Genomic DNA, 23,065 nt, shown 5'->3' on the forward strand with positions numbered 1-23,065 from the left:
AAGAGAAGATATTCAGTGCAGCTCATTGATACAATTCTAAGAATATTACTTTCTTTCCTTTCTTTTTTTGACATAATGTTTTTAATTTACATTTTAGTCAAGGCTTAATTCTCCACTAGGTAAAGAGTTCATCAAGTAAAAAGTATAGGCAATGGCTATAAACAATAATCAAATAAAAAGATGGTCATTTCACTTATATAGAGTAAATTTTAAAATAATCACAGATCAATAAGACTATAGTAGTATGAATTATAGACAAATGTTCTGGAGAGAGTAGGCTAATCCTCCCCTTTCCCATTTGTGTTCTTTGGAAGCAAAGTGAATTCTTGACTTGCTGGCCACAAAAATATTTTTATTTTATCCTTCTCATTCAGGGTCAGCTAGATAGTAAATATTTCAGGTTCTCCAATCATAAGATATTTTTCTAAATTACTCCACTTCACCACTGTGGTACAAAAGCAACCACAGGAGATACAGAAATGAATGAATGTGGCTGCACTTCCATAAAACTTTATTTACAAAAGATGGTAGTGGGTCAGACTTGGTGTGTGTGTTATAGTTTGCTGACACTGTAGAAATATTAGTAATAGTAAAAGGTATATATTTATGATAAAGTAGGGTTTGTACTAGTTATCTGTTTGACTGGTTGAGGTGATTGTAGCCACATATAAGAATCTCAAGCTCAGCAGTTCTTCTAAGATCAAAACAGACAAGGACTTACTAGATGCAATGGAATCAGCAAGATTTTCCTGAAAACAAGCAGTATGAGAGGAAAGGTGTGACTCTGGCTGCTACCTTTAAGATGCTGAAGAGCAAGTTCACATGCCTTACCTTAGCCACCTTCAGAAGAGTCCAGTAAAGGAAAAAGCAATCTCACTTTCCTATAGGCACCAGCCTGTTAGCCTAAATGAGCAAGGTGACCAGAAGAACAAGGGATCTTAAACTGTCTGCATTTTTCATAACTACACACAGCAGCTTTCCAATATGTAGCAATATTCTTCCGTACCCCCAAGAAATAAGTTTTATCCTGGATTTCTTAGAACATACAGTGCTGTTAGCATCTTTTCTATGTCTTACTTTTAATAGAAATATGAGAACTGAGAAATGTTTCTCTACTGAAGGAGCAGCAGTGGTGCAGGAGCCATCCAGGTGGCAAGGACTCTGTTGGTGGGGACGGCAGTGACCTCAGGAGAACCTGACTCTTGTGTGGCAGGAGGCTGCTCCTCAGCCCCCAGTGATGGTTGTCAGCGTGGACATGGTGTTTTGTATTGCCATATCTTCCAAATATTTGAGAAAGATTGGTTATCAAGATTTCTAAATGGAATTGAGTTAGTTAAGAATTTTGGCTCATTAAAAATCCCACCAATATGAGCTGAGGAAAATATATTTGTAGACTGAATCTGGATCTTGACTTCCAATTTGTAACCTCTACTGTAAGAATTACGTATATTTTTTAGAGTTTTTTTTTTTTTTTATTTGAAAGGTAGAGTTATAGTGAGAGGGAGACAGAGAGAAAGGTCTTCCATCTGCTGGTTCAATCCCCAAATGGCTGCAATGGTAGGAGCTGAACCAATCCAAAGCCAGGAGCCAGGAGCTTCTTCCAAGTCTCCCATGTGGGTGCAGGGGCCCAAGGCCTTGGGCCATCTTCTGCTGCTTTCTCAGGCCATAAGCAGAGAGCTGGATGGGAAGAGGAGCAGCCGGGACACGAACCTTTGCCCAGAGGGGATGCCAGTGCCGCAGGTGGAGGCTTAGCCTCCTACGCCACAGTGCCAGCCTCAGGAATTACATTTTATGTGTATGAGTTACCTAGTCCTATATGATACATTATCCCAAAACTTAGTGGCTTAAAACAACAAACACTTATTTGTCTCACAATTTATATGGTTGGGAATTTGAAAGCTGCTTAAAGTGTTTTTGTTGTTTTTTATTTTTCCCCCAAAGAAATCTTTTATTTAAGGCAACAGACTTCATGCATTTCATAAAGTATAACCTTCGGAATATAGTGATTCTTCCCACCATACCCGCTCTCCCACCCACACTCCCACCCGTCGTCCTCCTCTCTCTCCCATTCCCGGTCCCCTTCTCCACTAAGATCCATTTTCAATTAACTTTATACACAGAAGACCAACTTTGTATTAAGTAAAGAGTGAAACAATTTACATGAAAAAAACCCAAAAGACTGTTCCTCAACAGTTGAGACAAGGGGGCTGTTCAAAGTCACTGCATTGAGTGAGTGGTTTAGACACAGAGACTCTCATGAGTTTGCAGTCAAGATGTCAGCCGGGCCTGTGGTTGGTTAAAGTTTGGGACTCTGCTTCCAAGACAGCTCACTCACGTGGTTATTGGCGGGAGGCCCTAGTTCCTCACCATGTGGGCCCCCCCATAGGCTACTTGAGTGGTGTTTATGATTTGGTTACTGGCTTCCCCTATAGAAAATGATGAGAGAGAAGGAGAGAGATAGGGGCATGGGGGGTGGGAGAGAGAGAGAGAGAGAAGAGCAGAGGCAGAGAGAGAGAAGGAAGAGATTTTTCCTTTTGTGACTTCATCAATGACTGTAAACATACTCTATCCATTAGAGGGGACTCGCTCCAGACCATACTCAAAGGGAGAGGAATTATCTTCTGCCTTTTGGAAAAAGGAATGTCAAAGTATTTGTGGACATATTTGAAAACCACCACACCATGAGTCCTATTATTCAGTTCTCAAACCTTGGCTCTGGCTTTAAAGCCCGTGTTTTGGAAACCTCTCTGTGCTTTCAAATTACCCTGGAAATTGTCTGGCTTTATTATAGCACTGTGTCAGCACTATGCAACTTGTTCCCTTGACCAGAGATGAAAATACTGCTTACTCATCTGACTCTCAACAGTCGCAAACCAACATTCAACTCTGCCAGGCTCTGGGACTGCCTCTGTGTGCCTGCCCGTGAGTGCAGTGTGGAGGTACATCTAACCAAGGAGAAGGGATAGGCAGGAGTTAATGAATGAGCATTGCTGGGGTCTGAGTACAGTTTGTTCCCTCTGAAAGTCAGGTTGAAATTTCATTGGTATTTTGCAGTGTTTGCAGGTGGGGCCTTAAAGAGGGCATCAGGTCCTTGAGAGGGATTACTGCGTTCTTGTGGGCCAGGGCTAATTCTTGCAGGGCTGGGTTGGTTACTGTGAGAGCAGGTTCTTAGGGTATGAGGCCCTCACGTATTGCCACTTCTGTATCACCTGGTTGCCCTTCCACTGCCTACTGTGAGTGGAGGCAGCGCAAGGCCCTCGCTGGCCCCATGCTCTTGGACAACCTCCAAAACCATGAGCCAAGAAAATCCTCCTTCATTATAAATTACCCAGGCTCAGGTATTCCCTTACAGCCACAGGGAATGGGCTGTGGCATGGATGTGGGGAATTCTTATGAGTGCTCTTATTCCTTTTTAATGGCACGAATGCAGTTTTATTGTCCTTCAGTTTTACACTCTGTACCAGGTGATGATCCGTGAATTCCATCATTCAGACTGTTTTTAAGGAATAGGATGTACTTCTCACATTTTGGAACATTACAGCTCAGAGGGATAAAAGTAAGGTTTTCCACAGGAAAGACAGTTTGTGCTGAGCCTCAAAGACGAGAAAGCATTAGTCACGTTGTGAAGAGGGCAAGGAGGAACAGATGACAGTTTCTGTCAGAGTCAGACATTTCTCTGGTTTGGCAAAACCGGGTTCCTTTCTGGAGCTCTCAGGGGGAATGTGCTTTTTTCAGCTTCCACTGCCCACATTCCCAGCTCAAGACCCCCCTTCCTGTGTCTTTAAAGCCAGCAATGTTGCGTCTCTAATGTTTCTTCTGTCTTCACATCTCTAAGGATGGCTGGGAAATGTTCTTTTCTTCTAAGTGTTTATGTGATGAGATTGGACCCACCTGGATGATTCTTGCTACTCTTCCCATTTCCAAATCTTTACCCTTAACAAATGCAAAGGGAATTTATTCATATAAGTTGTTGGGATTAGGGCATGTACATCTTTGGGGACCATTATTCTTCATTTCTACTTTTCTTCTTGCAAGCAAAACCCCTAATGATTGTTCCTTGAAATCTATTTTACTAGAGCCAGCAACTTGGTAGGATGATTTTTTTAAGGAGCTTAAAAATTTATTTATTTGAAACACACATGAATCTTCCATCTGGTGGTTTATTCTCCAAATGCCCACAGTAGTCAGGGATGGATCAGACTGAAGCCAGGAATTGAGAACTGTGAGTGGGTTTCCCCACTGGGTGGCAGGGACTAAAGTACTTGAGCCATTATCTGCTGCCTCCCGGGGTGCACATGATCAGAAATCTGGATTTGGATGTGGAGCCAGGACTTGAACCAAGCACTCCAATATGGCATGTGATCAACTCTAGGGATGTCTTAACCACTGGGTCAAATGCCTGTCCTCTTTAAGCACTTATGTTCCTTAATGTGATTCCAATATCTTTGACTTTGGATTGCCTTAGTTCCAAGAGATGAAACACTCTATCTGGTAAAGATCAATAGGTGATTAGTCATGTTTTCCTCTTTGCTTCCTCTTCCCTCTTTTTTTGGTGTCTTTCCTGGAATATGTTTGCTTTTCTGCGAAGACCAACTCAAAGTAACACTCCGAAATGGCTAAGCAATCCTAGATACCATGAGGTAGGGTTAATGAAAAGACAAAGAGGTAAGACTGGCTTCAATGAACTCAGAATCCAGTACACAAAAATAGAGAAAACTGGAGTCTATACCATTTTTTATTTGTATCTATGAACAGATATATAAGGGAAGGGGACTTAAGGGGAGTTTTCCCAGCATATGTGAGTTTTGATTTCCGTGTTGGAGAATGGCATGCCGAACTGGGGGCAAGAGCCGGAAGAGATGGTCTTCTCTATAGAGGAGACACTGATGACCTATGAGGCTGCATTAGGCATCCATAAAGAAGGCCGACCTGCCTGTCATCTTAGAGTGGTTTCGACAGAACAAATCAAGAGAGTGTAAACTTGCAAGAGACTTTAATGCAAAAGATTCAGAATTTCTTCTAAGTGAAATGGAGAGTTTATGAGCATGAGTATCTTACCACGTTTTAAACAAATTATCTCATTTCTTTTCTTGAGATCGCTCAGATGATTTCTATCCCCATTCCAAGTCTCCCACTTTCTGTCTCTTACAAGCTTTGCAGTTCCAATTCTTTCCAAGTTTTAATAGGAAAAGGGCTTTATAGACTAAAGAGAAATTTGGAAGGATTTTTTTTTTCCAGTGTGATATGAACCTGGGGAGAAGGGCGGACTCACGGTGAGAGGAGGCTGGGATGATTTTTCCTGAAATGACACTAAGACTGTTGATTTCTAGAGGCACGCTGCATCCCCCATTGAAAAGCAGAGTGGAAAACAGCCAGAAGATGGTCTTGAAACAGAATGAGGTTCCATCCAGCTGATTTAAAAGTAAACCTGTAATAAATAGCCTGTTGGAGAGCATGCATATTAATGTCCCTCAGGCCATAAGCTGGAGCTGCAAGGCTGATTTAGTGACTGGGAGATTCAGAGTTGAAGCCTTACGGGCAGGGGTAAAAGTAAAAAGTTCTATGGGGAGGGTGTTCGTGGTGGCAAGCCAGGTCAGATGAGAAATAGAGGCCTTCTGAAGTACTAGAGGAAAATGAGAGATGAGATGCACAAAAGGAGGAAAATCCATGGAGAGCACAAATGGAAAGCCACGAAATCGCCACTTATGCAGAACGGTAAGACAGGCTGTATTAGTCTTTTACTCCAGGTGAGATTTATATTATTAATGACTCTGTTTATAGAGGCCTGTTTTTCCCTGTTTAGTGAATTTAAGCACTTATGAAAAAGAGAGTCCTGCTTAGTGGAAGCAGACACTTAATAACTTTCTGTGATGTCTACAAATCCATCTCAGGGAGCAAACAACCTCTGCTAGGACTAATTGGCTCTGACAAACTCAGTTTTGTCCAAAGTAGCTTTTGAACTTCTGGGTCTGATTTTCAAAGGGTCTGGGCTATCCTGCCTATAGATGCTGTATCTCCTTGCTGTATTTCTGCATGATATGTATTTTGACATTGTAATCATGATCAGTTTTGAGAATGAGACTGTGTGCTGGTATATGTGGGCAGTGGTTTCTATGCCCTGGGAAGCATTTCAGTGAAACTCTTTTTTTAATCTAAGAAATTGATGGATACTTGGAAAATGTATTTCAAATGCATTGTTAGGCATAAGTAATTTGCCGTCTGGTGGATAATGAATAAAGGCACTAGATTTGGTAGCCGTATTCTTTTCGTACTCCTCACAGATGTCTGAGGTCTGTGTATGATAGATTTGCAAAAAATATTCCCAGTAAGGGCTACTTAGATTGTGTTATTATTTTGAGACCAGTCAATTCCCTCCATGGTACTGGCTAATGTGGATTTAATAAATGAATGAGAACGTTAGGGGTTGTAAGCTTAAATGCCTTGAGTGGCAAGGAAGGTAGCAAAGACATGTGAAATAGCCAGATACAAATTTTAAGGAGTAGTAGAGCTTGTAGATAACTGGAAAATGTGTATTATGCTTGAAAGCCTTCATATTAAAAATTTAAAACAAAACAAAAGGTTCTTTGCAGATCATTTTTGCAAGCTGCAAAGACCAGGCTCCCAGTCACTAGCCCTTGTCTCTGAAGTTAGATTGTTTTTAAGGATTTATTTATTTATTTGAAAGGTGGAGTTAGAGAGAAGGAGACACACACACACACACACACACACACACACAGAGTGAGCAAGCGAGCTTCCATCTGCTGATTCACTCTGGTTTATTCCCCCAGATGGCCACAATGGCCATGGCTGAGCCAAGACAAAGCCAGGAGCCAGGAGCTTCATCCAGGTCTCCCACATGGGTCTCGGGCCCAAGCACTTGGGCCATCTTCTACTGTTTTTCCCAGGCCATTAGCAGGGAGCTGGATGGGAAGTGGAGTGGCTGGGACACAAACTGATGCCCGTAAGGAATGCTGGCATCACAGGTGGTAGACTCACACGTTACGCCAAAACGCCGGCCCCCTCTGAAGTTAGATTTTACACCAGATCATTCCAGCCTTGAGGGACAAGTCCATGCTAGATTCAACTTTATATTACTTTGCACCTTCTCAATTACTGTTGCTGGATGACAGAATGTTTCCTAAGAAAAAATGACCTTTGGTGCTTAAGAGAGAAAAATCTTACTTCAGTTGAGAGGTGAACTAGTTTTGAATTACAATTTGAAACATTCATAAACATGACTCACACTATGCACTGAGCATGTGTCAAAAGATTCCTTTAACACTTTTTTTTTAAAAAGATTTATTTATTTATTTGAAAGTCAGAGTTACACAGTTGCACAGAGAGAGAAGGAGAGGCAGAGAGAGAGAGAGTGGGGGGGGGGTCTTCCATCTGATGGTTCACTCCCCAACTGGCTGCAGCGGCCGGAGCTGCGCCTATCTGAAGCCAGGAGCTAGGAGCTTCTTCCGGGTCTCCCACACGGGTGCAAGGGCCCAAGGACTTGGGTCATCTTCTACTGCTATCCCAGGACATAGCAGGGAGCTGGATCAGAAGTGAAGCAGCTGGGTCTCGAACTGGCGCCCATATGGGGTGTCGGCGCTGCAGGCCAGGGCGTTAACCCATTGTGCCATAGTGCTGGCCCCTCCTTTAACTTTTTTTTTTTTTTTTTGACAGGCAGAGTGGACAGTGAGAGAGAGAGACAGAGAGAAAGGTCTTCCTTTTTGCCGTTGGTTCACCCTCCAATGGCCGTCACGGCTGGCGCGCTGCGGCTGGCGCACTGCGCTGATCCGATGGCAGGAGCCAGGTACTTATCCTGGTCTCCCATGGGGTGCAGGGCCCAAGCACCTGGGCCATCCTCCACTGCACTCCTGGGCCACAGCAGAGAGCTGGCCTGGAAGAGGGGCAACCGGGACAGAATCCGGCACCCCGACCGGGACTAGAACCCGGTGTGCTGGCGCCGCAAGGCGGAGGATTAGCCTAGTGAGCCGCGGCGCCGGCCTTAACTCTTTAATGAAGGGAAACATGATAGTAAATCTAGTTGAAAGAAGAATTTGAGGTACTGAAAAACAGTCACTCAAAGAAGGAATCCTGGAATTATTTGTACAATGACTGTTGTCCCACAGGGCAAGAAAACCAGAACCTTGAGGTTGTATTTTCTATTTTTTCTACTAAACAGAAATCATTTACATGAATTGTAATAGACAAAAATAATTAGCAATTTGTCAATCTTCCCAAGTTAGCATTTCACTTTGTAGTGCATAGGAGGTCACCAAAAATTGCATCTCCTAAATCAGAGCTTTTCTAACTGGGTGTACACACAGTCACCCGGGGATTTTGTGGAAATGCATTCTGGGACAGAGGAGGTCTGGTGTGTGGCCTGAGGTTCTTCATTTCTGACAAGATCTCAGGTGGTGGTGATGCTGTTCAGAGGGGATCCACCCTCTGGGGGAAGCAGGGACATTTTCCACAAGCAGGTCTGTTAGACTGTTCAAGTACGTGTTTCCAGAGACACACAGTAGCTTTTCAGTCTTACCTCCAAATTTTGAATAGCTTTTCTGAAAACTGGATTAATAAGGTAGTGTCAGAGCAGTATAGGGCTGTGGGAGATGAGTTTGCTCAGGACTTACTCATTCAAGGTCTGAACATGGAATTTTGCAGCCGTGAGAGCTGGTCCCTGCTTCTGTTTTGTGTATCTGCTCTCCTTGTTCATCTGCTGTTTTTCCATATGACTTATATTATTTATTTTTACTGGGGTGCACAAACAGAAATTTACTGATCAAGTGAATTTAGGAACTAGTCCTAGAAAAATATTGATTTCCCTTTCCCCAAATGTTAGGAAATGTAAAGGGGCATTTTTTTAACCAAAGGGTGCGTCCCATCTTATGATGCAGATGGCTTTAATTCAGTCCATTCATTTCTGACATCATAAAGGCATCTGAAACAGACAAAACCGTGCATCATCTGTAGGAGAAAGCAATCAGGACGAATACACTGCAGATGTTTTCCAAGCAGAATAAATCAGCCTCTGGCCCAGTTGGAATTTTCCCTCTGCTGAGAGTTTTAGGTCATGCATTTGGTTCTGTTGACCCAGAAACGTGTTTACCTTCACTTTCTGATGGAAGGGGATTCTGCCAGAGTCTTGATAATGCTGATGCCAGGAAGTACTAGTTAAGGGTGAGGGAGGAGCCACAGCCTTTCCCAGAACACTAGCCTCACAAAATGTTATCCTGAGCTCTGTCATTCAAGACAGGATGTATAAAAATTAGGGAAACACTGGCTTAAATAAACAACTTTATTTCAAAGTGTAGGACTTTTTAGGACCTTTAGTAATATGATGATTTCCCCAAAATGCTAAAAAGGGTTTTTTTTTTTTTTTAAAGATGTATTTATTTATTTATTTGAAAGGCAGAGTTAGAGAGAGGAAGACTCAGGGACAGAGAGAGATCTTTATCCATTGGTTCACTCCAAATGGTGCTGGCCCGATCCACAGCTAAGAGCCAGGAGTTTCCCCTGGCTCCTCATGGGTGCAGGTGCTCAAGCACTTGGGCCATCTTCTGCTGTTTTCCCAGGCCATAGCAGAGAGCTGGATTGGAAGAGGAGCAGGTGGATTTTGAACTGGTGCGATGTCCATATGGGATGCTGGCACTGCAGGCGGTGGCTTTGCCTACTAGGCCACAGCACCGCTCCCTAACAAGGTTATTTTTTTAAACGTATCATATGTCCTTCATTCTAGGATGGCATTGATTGTCAAAATGTTTTTCATTGAACAGTGGCTTTTTTGTTTGTTTTTCTTGTTAAAGGGAAAAAACATTCAGCTAGCAAATTTTTTGACATTGTAAGGGGTAGGTTCATTTTGGAAATGTTAAAATGTGAAAAAAGTAGAGAATTAAGAAAATACATTAAATGGAAACAGTCTCTTTTTATGGAACGCCCATTAACATTCCAGGCTATTAATATTCCAAGGAGCACAGTTTAGGAAACACAGTCTAAAATTGTTTTCTGAAAGGGTGAATTTGTTGTGAGCTGAGGCCTGATCAGCTAAATTTTATTTATTTATTTTTTCAGGAAAGAATTGTCAGGAAACTAACACTAAAGAGTTCTGTGTGTACTTTCCTTTATCAAAACAATTTATTTGCACTAAGAGTTTGTGTTGACTGGCATTTTTGATGGCCGTGAATCAAGTGTATTTGAATTCCCAGGCATAACCAATACTTTCTCATGTTGACAATGGTAATGAAATGTACAGTCTTAAACTAATAGTCAACTGTAATTCACATTATAAATATAACTGAATTGCTAATTAACATGTTCCTAATTGCCAAGGACATTAGTGTGTTTCTTGATCTCTTATCTTTATCTATCTGACTGGGGGCAGAGAAACTTTGGATACTAAAAGATTTATGCCCAGCTATAATTCCTTCTGAACATGGATGGCATTAAAAATGACCATCTTAGTATCTCTACAGAAAGCTTGAAACAAGCTCCAGGCTTATTTATTCCATGTAGAGTCTTTGAACTACTTTAGCTCTTTGGATTGTTTGATAAAAAGCTGACAAAAGGCTAGAAGAAATGCACTGGTATAATTCTTAACTGAGATGTTTGGAAGGATGATCAGTTTGTGTGTTATTCCTAAGAGCAAATTAATGAAAAGTTAATAATATCTATTCCAACTCATTACATTTACTTTTATATCTGCCATCAATATAGAAAAGCAGTAGCAGGTTGCAAGAAACTCTAATTCTTAACTAGCCCCATTAAACTTAACTTTTGTCCTTTTTAAATTGTTTTCACTGCTACTTTCCCTTGGTCTTATTTTTATTTTAAGAAAAATTGATGTATTTATTTGAAAGTCAAAATGACACAGAGAAAGACGGTTGGGGGCGGGGACAGGAAAGAGAGCGATCTTCCTTCCACTGCAGGTATATGGTTCATTCCCCATATACCTGCAACAACCTGGGCTGGCAGGAACTCCATTTGGTTCTTCCATGTGGGTGGCAGGAAACCAAGTATTTGGGCCATCATCCACTGCCCCGCAGGAGCAGGAACAGAAAGCTGGATCATAAGTGGAGTGGCTAGGACTTGAATTGGCACTCTGTGATACTACGTCATTGTCATTGTCTCAAGTGGTGGCTCAACCTGCTGCACTACAATGCCTGTGTAAGGTTGAGACCTTAGGTTGAGACCAAGTTAAAACCAAGACTCCTTGGTCTTTTTTTTTTTTTTTTTTAGCTGGGTGCTCCAAGGCCTCATTGCTTATGAAAGACTTTCCCTTGAGAACATTTAACATTGCAGTCCAGACTGTTTTGCGTTGTCTGTGTGTGTGTGTTTTCCTTGTGATATTTCTTGTTGCCATTAACGGGGTGTTTGCCATCTAACCACAGTTATTTAGAATTTAAAAAAAAAAACCAGGCTCTACATTTCCTGCTATGTTTAAAAACAAATCTATCTACAATCTGGAGGAGTTGTCCATTTTTATAGCTCAAATCTTTCCTTGTCATTTATAACTGTACCCTAGGGGCTTCAGAGAGCTAGCATGTAACTGCAGATGAGAAATACAACACAACAAAACAGACATATCGTAGGTGTTTGAAATCTCATGAAAACAGAGCTGATTGGTAACTCTTCCTTTTCTGTGTGCTGGTGGCAGACCCACCCTGCTGGGTACCTACTTCGTTGTATCTGCTTGGTACCTTCATCATCAGTAGCTGGGATCTCAGCACTCATCAGCACTTGATGGAGATGCTACTTGGGATGCTTGAGGACAGTGTGTGGTGTGGTGCCCTATAGTGAAAAGAGCCTGAACTTTAAATTAGCACAGCTGAGTTTGAGTGCCAGCATTGTTACTTCCCAACCTGTGATCAGGTTCGGCACTAACATAAATTTTATTACCCCTTGTTCCTCAATGCCTTTTTTTTTTTTAAAGATTTATTTTATTTATTTGAAAGACAGAGTTACAGACAGAGAGGTAGAGACAGAGAGAGAGAGAGAGGTCTTTCATCCACTGGTTCACTCCCCCAGATGGCTGCAACAGCCAGAGCTGTGCTGATCCAAAACCAGGAGCCAGGAGCTTCTTCTAGGTCTCCCACATGGGTGCAGGGGCCGAAGGACTTGGGCCATCTTCTATCGCTATCCCATGCTATAGCAGAGAGCTGGATCGAAAGAGGAGCAGCCAGAACTAGAACCAGTGCCCAAATGGGATGCTGGCATTTTAGGCCAGGGCGTTAACCTGCTGCATCACAACATCGGCCCCCTCAATGCCTTTTGTAAGTGGGGATATTCTCTTTCTACCACTTGGTGCTGTTTGTGGAACAAATGAGATTGACATGCTTTTGTGATGTGTTCTCTGCATCATGCCCTGGGATGGTAGTACTCAGATCTCCCTAACTCCTGACTGCATCAAAAGAGCTATGCTGTTGGTTAAATAATTTTAAAGTCACTTTAAACAACCAGATTCTCCAGCTCATTCCATGCTTCACAAGTCCTGACATTGAGTCCTCCTTAATTTTTCCACTCAGAGTAAGTTAGTATGCATTCATCAGGCATAGCAGATTTCTGCAGTCATTCTAATTTCCATAAAATCGTACAAAAGAACGAGTTTCCTGGCTTAACTACAATGGAGTAGGCTCTCAAAATCTTAACTTGTATTAACAGAAATATCTGCGGTGTAATTCCATTCTAGCAAAAGCAGAAAGAAGATGGTTGGGATTTTTTATGAGCTTGAATAGCAGAGGTAATATTATATCAAACTATAGGAATTTAATTACCCCATTCCACAAATGTAGTTTTCAAATAAAGGAGTCAAAAGGATTTCTAAAGCTATTCTTCTGAACTGTGATATAAAAACTCAGACTACATTTAGTAGATGTAAAATGTATTACTGTACGTTATGAGCCACCACAGTGAATGGTAGCACAATAAGAAACGCGACATGGGACTGAACACAGAGTGATTAAAAATCTCTTTGCTTTTTTCTTTTTTTTAGAAATATTGTAATTTACTTAACATTTCATGTGCTTGTAAGGATAGGCTCTTCTGGGATGTTCCTGATGGGTGGATTCACACTGGGGAAAGGGCTCAGAAAATGCAAGGGCTGTCACTTGAAGGCTTACATCCAGGCTGGTGTAGGGAACAAATGCTGTTGGGGTTGGAAGGCGTAAATTACTTGGTGTGGGGTAGAGGATTCATTACTATTCTCAGATCTGAAAGTCTATCCTTTACAGTGTTAATAAAAAGAGAATTCCCTCGACAATGAAAGGGAGGCAGATGTAGGTTGACTTAGGGACTCCATTATTGAAAAGTCTTTAAAGTTTACAGAAACTCATATTTCTCCTTCTTATTACACAAGTGACACATATTCAGGGTAGAACATTTTAAAAAATAGATAAGGAAGGAAGAGAAAATAAAGATCATTTGTACTATCACAGCAGCAATGACTACTCTTAGCATCCTGACATACAGCCTTCAAGTTTTCCTGAAAAGTCTTTTTGCCATGCCAAGTAAGAACTTAGTAAAAACGAGTCCTGGCTTTGGAAAAAGAAGCAACGATGTGTTCATCCATTTATCAAACACTTGTGCTGTCAGGAAAGACTTTATCTTTTATACCCACAGAAGCAAGAATAAATTGAAAGTACTCCAGAAATATGGGGTTTATGACTTTTCACTCAGCTAAGTTGCAAAGTGTTTTAGTGAGCAGCATATGTAGCTAATGAGTTTTGTTTGCTTTTCATTCTTTTTTTTGAGAGAGAAAATGAGCAGATAACACTTTTTAATTAAAATATTGTTTCCACACATAATTTCTCAATCTTTAAATTTTGCTTCACTTTCTTCCCATTGGTGGGTGCTACTTTTGTTCAGGCTAATCAATCAGTCTTTCTCTTGTTCTCTTTTTGAGCAAGATCATAAATCTCTCTCAATAGCAAACCTATTCTAAAGCTTCCCCTTAGCACTTACTTCAGTATGCTCAGACTGTAGGGAGTAAAAGGGAGACTGGAATCCAGAACATGGAGTGAACCCTGTTGTACAGGGCGTCATTTGGTTTTCTTGAGCCTTCGCTTCGTAAGGATCGATAAAGAGGCAGTGTAGTGTAATGGGTAATTCAGAGTATAAACTTGGCTGTCAGATTATCTGGGTTCTGTTACTTACTGGCTGGTGATGTTAAAGAAAAAACTATTCATGAAACTTAATTCAGAATGGTAAGGCAGACTTCATTCAGGACCAGCAAAATAGGTATGGAACCACTGCAGTGGGGACTTTGTGACGGGGGTAGAGATTGGGTTTAACTTCTAATGTAACAAAGCACAGTGAAAATTTATAGCCAAAGATCAGGTTGGGGGACTGGTGGGAGTCAGCACCTAGAGAATAACTAAGAGGAAATTTGGAGGTGAGGAGGGAGTCTGGCTGAACTCACATAATCAGACTTTTGTTGAAGCCAGAACACGTGATCAGCTCTCACAGTGGGGAGAGTAGGGGCTGAAGAGCCTGCTCAGATCCTGCAGGTTATCAAATACTAAGGTTGACTCTGAGCAGATCGTGAGGATGGGCGAGACTGGCTACAGAGTTAGCAGATGTTTGCCCACACTGAACAAGGCAGAGATGAACACGGAAGTCCCAAAGTTGAGACTAGCTGAACAGAAGCTGACAAGAATCTGGGCAAGAAGAGAATCTCTGTCAGTAATCTTTGGCCACTTACTTAAATCCTCTGGGCCTTGGTTTTGTCATCTTTAAAATGAGACTAATAATACTATCTAATCCTGTGTAGTTCTGTGAAAATCAATGAGATAACGCATTGTAAAGCTGCTTAGCACAGTGGTAAGTGTCAAAAAATGCCAGCTAACATAGTTCCCACGATTACACTCTTAGAAGTACATCTAAGGTGTACTTCTAGGTGGCCATATCAGCAAGCACCTGTGCTCAGGAAGGGTCCCTGAAAAGAGTTTCCATCCATCCTTGGGTAGAAAAATAGAAATTTGTGAACTTGGGTGATTTTCTAACTTTCAAGAAATCAGGCTTTCCCTTCTGAAGTACAGACTATGCAGCTGATTTTACAAAAGGGTTTGAGATGGAGAAAGCCTGCTACTTTGCAATGTAAAGTGTTTTAACCATAAACAATAGAAGTGAGGCCTCCCCACAAAGATGTCAAGTTTCTCTCCGGAGATGGAGGAGGTCTCTCCTGAGTTTAATGGTGTGCCTCCCCTGTGAACATTGAGAAAGGCAAGTCATAGGAACAAGTTTGGGAGAATAAATGAAAAAATATTGTTTGTGCCGATGAGAGCACATGAACTATGAATTCCTGACTAAATTTCTCAAGCAGATTAGGAGCGATGCTATTCATTGACGCATGCAACCCTCCCATAATAACTAAATAAAGCAATAAATTTGGGGTTTCAAATCATGACTGCTCCTCCTCCTGAGTAAAGGCTGCTGAGAGCTCAAGCCAGGTGTTTGCAGTTTGGCTGTAAGATGACTGTATTAACATAAAATGTGTGTGTGTGTGTGTGTGTGTGTGTGTGTTTAAAGCTATTGGAAGAGTTCCAAAAGAGGTGATTTGCCCTCATTTTGATGCATTTTGGATATGTCTCCATGTTTGTACACAGGGGTCCTATGTGCCCTCTAATGAGTAAGATATAAAATTTCTCTGTAATAAAACAAGAGGAGGAAACTTTAAATGGCATACTTTAGAAAAATTTAAATGTTTAACTCTCACAAAATTTTCTTTGGCTATATGCTTTATCCTTTCTCAAATCTAGTTAAGAATATGTAGTTCTTCAAAAAGTCAAGCCTATCATGCAGGAGGAAAGGGACACTGGATTCTGTTTGTTTGCAAAGCTGTTCTGGCAAAGGCATGGCCTTGTTGGGTGGGGGCCTACTGAATATCTCTCCACAGCTCTGATAGACTCTATCATGGTTCATTCATTTATTGATTCAAGAATTGTTCACTAGACATACCCTCTGAGTCAGGCCTTGGGAATTCAACTGTGTGAAACAGGTGAGCATGGTTCTACTTCGGGGGATGACAGTCTAGTGAGATACAGATAAGAGAACGGGGACTCACATGCAGCCGGGGAGATGCAGAGGCGGGAGGAAAGGAAGTCTTGTCTAAGGTTCCAGGAGCATGATGGAAATCAAAGGGGCTTCCTGTGGGAAGGCTTTTCTGGCAGTCGGGTGAGTAATTTTTTACTTGCTGTTATATAGGATAGGATAGATGTTACTCCTTTAGGCAACTTTTCCATACCAATGGGTCACCTGGATATTGGAAAGCCCCTTAGATTGAGTTTCAAAATCTGTTGATCTGCAATTAAGCGATCCAGTGTGTAATCTCAGTAAAAGCAGAGCCCTCCCTGAGAGAGGGGGTGAATCAGCCATTCAGGGAATGAGGTAGCCTTCACCTAACTTACAGCTCTTACATTTGTTTAGCATTTGACATGTGTTTATCATGTGAGACTCACAATGGTGCTTCAACCTAGGCAGAACTCATGTTTTTGTCCCTTCACACAGATCTGGTATCCACATGGTGCTGTCTACACAATGGCTGTTCAACGAAAACTCGATGAGTAGAGTAATTCCCATTTTACACCTGAATAAAGGGAGGCTCGATGAGTAGAGTGACTTTCTCAAAACCACACAGCAAAATAATGGCAGGAATTGACCTGTTAGATTTTCTGAGTTTTGGCCCAGTGTACCAAACCACATCGTAAGCATTGCAGGTCTCAAGGAAGGTGTGACCATCAGGGCAGTAAAGGCAGGTGCCTGGTGTGTTTGAGAGGTAATGTGTTGTCACAGAAACACAATTCAGACTCTTCAAATAGTGCTGTTCTCTAAAGGGATGACAGGTCAGTATCTGCTGGTCTAGGTAATGTCTGTGGTGCATACGCTACATCCAGATAAGTATATGAGTATGCACACATTCAAACACATACACACCTGCGTATTGATTAAATTTTTAAAAATGCCTATATTTATATATCAGGATATATCACATGTATGTCCAGATTCCTAGATCCTCTTAAAAGGACCAGCCTCCCTTGTGTGGGGAGCAACCTGGACTAGACTAAGTTACTGGAATTAAGACTTATTCTATGCATCTGCTCTCCCACAATATGGCGCTGGGAGAGGAGAAAACAGCTTCTATGCAGCTGCCTCTTGCCAACTTGAGTGATGACCTCCAGGAGCTGATCCTGCTCCTTATTGGAGGAGGGCAGTGTACTCGGCGTGTGGATAGCAGAGTTGGGATTGGTGGAAGAGGACTATAAAGGAGGAGAGAGACAACATGCACCAGGAACATATAAGGGGAACACCTGAGGAACACCTGAGCAGCCCCCGAGAGAGCCCGCCGGCGGTGTGCCGCTCCCCTGCGGAAGTGGGGAATGTGGCAGGGGGAACCGCCCTTCCACGGAGGTGGAAGGGTCGGTAGCCAACCCGGGAAGAACCAGCAGCAAACCCGGGGAGGGCCGAGCAGACGAAAGAACAACGCAGGGTCCTGTGTCGTTCTTCCACGAAGAGGGGGAGCGACACCTTGGAATCAAATTGCCTTTGTACCAGGGAATGACTGGCCAGAGTTGACTTGTTCTTGTCCCATTTGGTGGAGTTCATGATACTCATTTGGGAAGTAGAATTTTTTTTTAAACTTTTATTTAATGAATATAAATTTCCAAAGTACAGAATATGGATTACAATGGCTTCCCCCCCATAACGTCCCTCCAACCTGCAACCCTCCCCTTTCCCACTCCCTCTCCCCTTCCATTCACATCGATTCATTTTTGATTCTCTTTATATACAGAAGATCAGTTTAGCATACATTAAGTAAAGATTTCAACAGTTTGCTCCCACACAGAAACATAAAGTGTAAAATACTGTTTGAGTACTAGTTATAGCATTAAATCTCAATGTACAGCACACTAAGGACAAAGATCCTACATGAGGAGTAAGTGCACAGTGACTCCTGTTGTTGACTTAACAAATTGACACTCTTGTTTATGGCCTCAGTAATCACCCTAGGCTCTTGTCATGAGCTGCCAAGGCTATGGAAGCCCCCTGAGTTCACTGACTCTGATCATTTTTAGACAAGACCATGGTCAAAGTGGAAGTTCTCTCCTCCCTTCAGAGAAAGGTACCTCCTACTTTGATGACCCATTCTTTCCACTGGGATCTCACTAGTGGAGATCTTTCATTTAGGTTTTTTTTCCCCCCAGAGTGTTTTGGCTTTCCATGCCTGAAATACTCTCATGGGCATTTCAGCCAGATCCAAATGCCTTAACGGCTGATTATGAGGCCAGAGTGCTGTTAGGACATTTGCCATTCTATGGGTCTGCTGTGTATCCTGCTTCCCATGTTGGATCATTCTCTCCCTGTTTTATTCTATCAGCTAGTATTTGCAGACACTAGTCTTGTTTATGTAATCCCTTTGACTCTTAGTCCTATCATTATGATCAATTGTGAACAGAAATTGATCACTGGGACTAGTGAAATGGCATTGGTACATGCCACCTCGATGGGATTGAATTGGAATCCCCTGGTATGTTTCTAACTCTACTGTTTGAGGTAAGTCAGCTTGGGCATGTCCCGAATTGCACATCTCTTCCCTCTCTTATTCCCACTCATATTTAACAGCGATCACTTTTCAGTTAAGTTTCAGCACTTAAGAAGAATTGTGTATTGATTACAGTATTCAACCAAAAGTATTAAGTAGAACAAACAAAAAAAATACTAAGAGGGATAACATATTAAGCTGCTCATCAACAGTCAGGGTGAGGGCTGATCAAGTCACCGTTTATCATAGTGTTCATTTCACTTTAACAGGTTTCCTTTTTGGTGCTCAGTTAGTTGTCACCTATCAAGGAGAACAAGTGGTATTTGTCCCTTTGGGATTGGCTGATTTCACTCAACATAATGTTTTCCAAATTCCTAACAGGGATCACTTTTCAGTTAAAATTTAAACACCTAAGAATAATTGTGTGTTAATTACAGAGTTCAACCAATGGTACTAGAACAACAAAAAAAAATACTAAAACGGATAAAGTATTACATTGTACATCAACCGTCAGGACAAGAGCTGATCAAGTCACTGTTTCTCATAGTGTCCATTTCACTTCAATAAGTTTCCCCTTTGGTGCTCAGTTAGTTGTCGCCAATCAGGGAGAACATATGATATTTGTCCCTTTGGGACTGGCTTAATTCACTCAGCATGATGTTTTCCAAATTCCTCCATCTTGTTGCAAATGACTGGGTTTTGTTGTTTTTGACTGCTGTATAGTATTCTATAGAGTACATGTCCCATAATTTCTTTATGCAGTCTACTGTTGATGGGCATTTGGGTTGGTTCCAGGTCTTAGCTATTGTGAATTGAGCTGCAATAAACATTAATGTGCAGACTGCTTTTTTGTTTGCCAATTTAAATTCCTTTGGGTAAATTCCAAGGAGTGGGATGGCTGGGTTGAATGGTAGGGTTATATTCAGGTTTCTGAGGAATCTCCAGACTGACTTCCATAGTGGCTTCACCAGTTTGCATTCCCACCAACAGTGGGTTAGTGTCCCTTTTTCCCCACATCCTCGCCAGCATCTATTGTTGGTAGATTTCTGAATGTGAGCCATTCTAACTGGGGTGAGGTGGAACCTCATTGTGGTTTTGATTTGCATTTCCCTGATTGCTAGTGATCTTGAACATTTTTTCATGTATCTGTTGGCCATTTGGATTTCCTCTTTTGAAAAATGTCTATTGAGGTCCTTGGCCCATCTCTTAAGTGGGTTGTTTGTTTTGATGTTGTGGAGTTTCTTGATTTCTTTGTAGATTCTGGTGACCAACCCTTTATCAGTTGCATAGTTTGCAAATATATTTTCCCATTCTGTCGGTTGTCTCTTCACTTTCCTGTCTGTTTCTTTTGCAGTACAGAAACTTCTCAATTTGATGCAATCCCAAATGTCAATTTTGGCTTTGACTGCCTGTGGTTCTGGGGTGTTTTCCAAGAAGTCATTGCCGGTACCTATATCTTGCAGGGTTTTTCCAGTGCTCTCTAATAATTTGATGGTGTCAGGTCGTAGATTTAAGTCTTTAATCCATGTTGAGTGGATTTTTGTGTAAGGTGAAAGGTAGGGGTCTTGCTTCATGATTCTGCACGTGGAAATCCAATTTTCTGAGCACCATTTATTGAATAGACTGTCCTTACTCCAGGGATTGGTTTTGGACCCTTGATCAAATATGAGTTGGCTGTAGATGTTTGGATTGATTTTTGGTGTTTCTATTCTGTTCCATTGGTCTATCCATCTGTTTCTGTACCAGTACCATGCTGTTTTGATAACAACTGCCCTGTAGTATGTCCTGAAATCTGGTATTGTGATGCCTCCAGCTTTGTTTTTGTTGTACAAGATTGCTTTAGCTAATTGAGGTCTCCTGTGTCTCCATATAAATTTCAGCATCATTTTTTCTAGATCTGAGAAGAAGGTCTTCGGGAAGTAGAATTTTATCAGCAGTCACCTGCCCACCCTTTCTCTGCTGATTAGAGGGCTTGACTGATTAGCTGCAGGGTGAGGAACATTTTTTCTGCCAAGGTCATTGGATATTTATAACATCATTTATGGGCCATACAAAATTATGAACTTTAAGATTAGCCTGCTATAGATTTATTGAATTTTGAGTTCTGCCTTCACTTGCCTTGACAGGGCCAGACCAAATGATTTCCCAGGCATTATACAGCCTGTGGACCAGACTTCCTGAACCCCTGTGAGGGAAGGGAAAGAGAATAGGGGGGTTGTTGTTCTAGACTGTGATAAACACCAGCTCTCCTGGTAGGGACAGTCAGAGTCAGTTTGGCAAAATAGCTTGTCATGAGCCAGCAGAACTATTCCAAGTCATGCCATTCTTTCTGGTTACATGAATTCTTACCATCCCAAATTCATTTTGTGCCTCTCACATAATGCATCTAAATCAAATATAAGTAGATTGCTGTAGTTTAAAGTAATACTCTACAGTACTTAACTTTGTGCTTTGTAATATGGCTTTTTCATATAAACACAGTATATTATATTTCTAACCTAGCTTCATTTATCATAGTCACATCCCTCCGGATTGATGCTAATTGCAGTGCTGTTTCACACGGTGAAGCTCTCTTCCTTTTATGACTAGTTTATGGTGTGTGCTCCTCTCTGGCTCCTGATGGGCCTGTGCTTAGTCATTTAGTTGATCCAGGTGTCACAAATGAAAGGAAGGCACTGGTCCTAGGGCAAGCTCTGAAGGGATGGCTGCAGGCAAGCTAGACACACCCCTCTTTCCTGGCACACACCAGACTCAACCTTCAAGGACGTGATGTAAACATCAGTTATAGGATCCTGTAGTGTTCAGTCACCCTGGAAACAGAAGGAGGGCAGTTTGGTACACTGCAAACAATATGGACAATATTGAGGCTCGGGCACATCTGGTTCCCATAGAGCTCTATTGCCTCTAAGCTTGAAGAAGTTACTCAACCTAAGTCTATTTCTCCATCTGTAAAATGGGGAATTTAGTACTGGTATGCAGTAAGAATTCAATAAATGATAATCATTAATTTATTTTATTTTCTCCATGTCACAGACAAGGAACCAAAGGCTCAGAATGGTTCAATAATTTTCCCAAGGTTAAGTAAGTGGCAGAGCCTACATTTGAACCTTGATCTCTCACTCCAAAGCCAATGTACTGAAACTGCCATATTATATTACCTTCACAGTGCCTGCCTCACAGGGCTGTTGTGAGTGTGATGTAAAGTGCTTCACACTGTGTGGAGTGCGGGCTTCGATAACTGGCAGTGATTATCATTAGAGGTAGGGGAGCTCAGCTGAGCTGAAATGCTATCTAGAGGTTCAATTACCTGCAGCCCCTCATTGTGACGGGGACCCTGGTCCACAGGTCTATCTTTTCAGCCCCATTTACACATATAGATGGTTGGCGTCAATTCTGAGTGTGAGAGATGATGATAGTAATGGTGATGCTTAGTGACTAGAAAAGAAACATGACTTCATTAATACAAACTTAAAATAGAAGACTGCTCAGTGCAACAGAGCGGTAAGAATGGCTCTCCCAACTAAACAAACCTTTCTCGTCCATTCTCAGACATATAATCATCTTCCAGGATTCCTGATCTTGCCTGGAAAGAAATAGGTGAGAAAGTGCAAGCTTTTTAGCCCTAATGTCTCGGAGGGTGTTGCATTCAGTAATGCAGGAATAAAAATAAAAGGACCCTCTAAATGCAGTGGTGACTACCCCCAGTGAACTTGGGAGTCAGTAAAAACCTCATTTTTCATCCTAGCATTGGAGAGCTGACCTTTAAAATCACCACATCTGGGGAGAATGTGTGATTTGAGGCAGAACATTTTATAGCATGCCAAAGGATGAATGGCTGAGAATGTGCTCATCAGTTTTCTTCTCCTTCAAGTAGCTCAGAATTGCTTAGGTTATAAAAGTCAGTTCTTAGGTACTTCCAAACCTATAGCATTTGCTTAAGTAGGTCTTCTGTGCAAAGTAGATTAAGCACATATCTAAATGGGATGCTGATCCATGGGCCTACTCTCAAAATGATGTGTGTGTGTGTGTGTGTGTGTGTTCTCACAGTGAACTGTAGCTATGTCAAGGAATGGCTGGTTATATACTAAGTCCAGCAAAGGGTCGTTTGGAAAAGCACAGGATTGCTTTGAAAGAGAGCCTCGCTCTGTGCATTGCTTTGTCATGGAGATGTTGCAGTGAGGCTCATGCACTGCATCAGGGTCCAGGGAATAAGACTGTTGAATATAAAACTAGCTTTGGATTTGTGAAACTCCAAATACTTGCAGGTCTAGAAGGCATAAAAGAAGCCTATTTCTGTTCATAACAGCCTTCCTAAAGAACCATGGAATTTTGTGGGAAATAGAATTGGGTGGATGGGCATCTCACAGATTCATCTCCAGGAGAAAACAGCATCTGTCTGATGGCGTGGGTCATTGTCTGCTAAATGAAGGTCTGGGCGGTGATGCCAGTAGAAATTTCTCATAGCTGCTTATTTTGCGCAGTCTGCACCGCGAGGCACTTCAGTGCTTGGATCTGTCACAAACCCCTCCATCCCCTGACCAG

The 23,065-nt window shown here is 41.8% G+C and overlaps 1 protein-coding gene across 1 annotated transcript in view; it reads left to right on the forward strand.

Annotated features, from left to right (window-relative positions):
* TPH2 (tryptophan hydroxylase 2) overlaps positions 1 to 23,065 on the forward strand; it is a 113,546-nt gene that overhangs the window by 68,322 nt on the left and 22,159 nt on the right. The gene's annotated exons all lie outside the window — the stretch shown is intronic.

The sequence above is a fragment of the Oryctolagus cuniculus genome, chromosome 11, assembly GCF_051225735.1.
Source record: "Oryctolagus cuniculus isolate XC-2025 breed Fujian yellow rabbit chromosome 11, ASM5122573v1, whole genome shotgun sequence".
NCBI lineage: Eukaryota > Metazoa > Chordata > Mammalia > Lagomorpha > Leporidae > Oryctolagus > Oryctolagus cuniculus.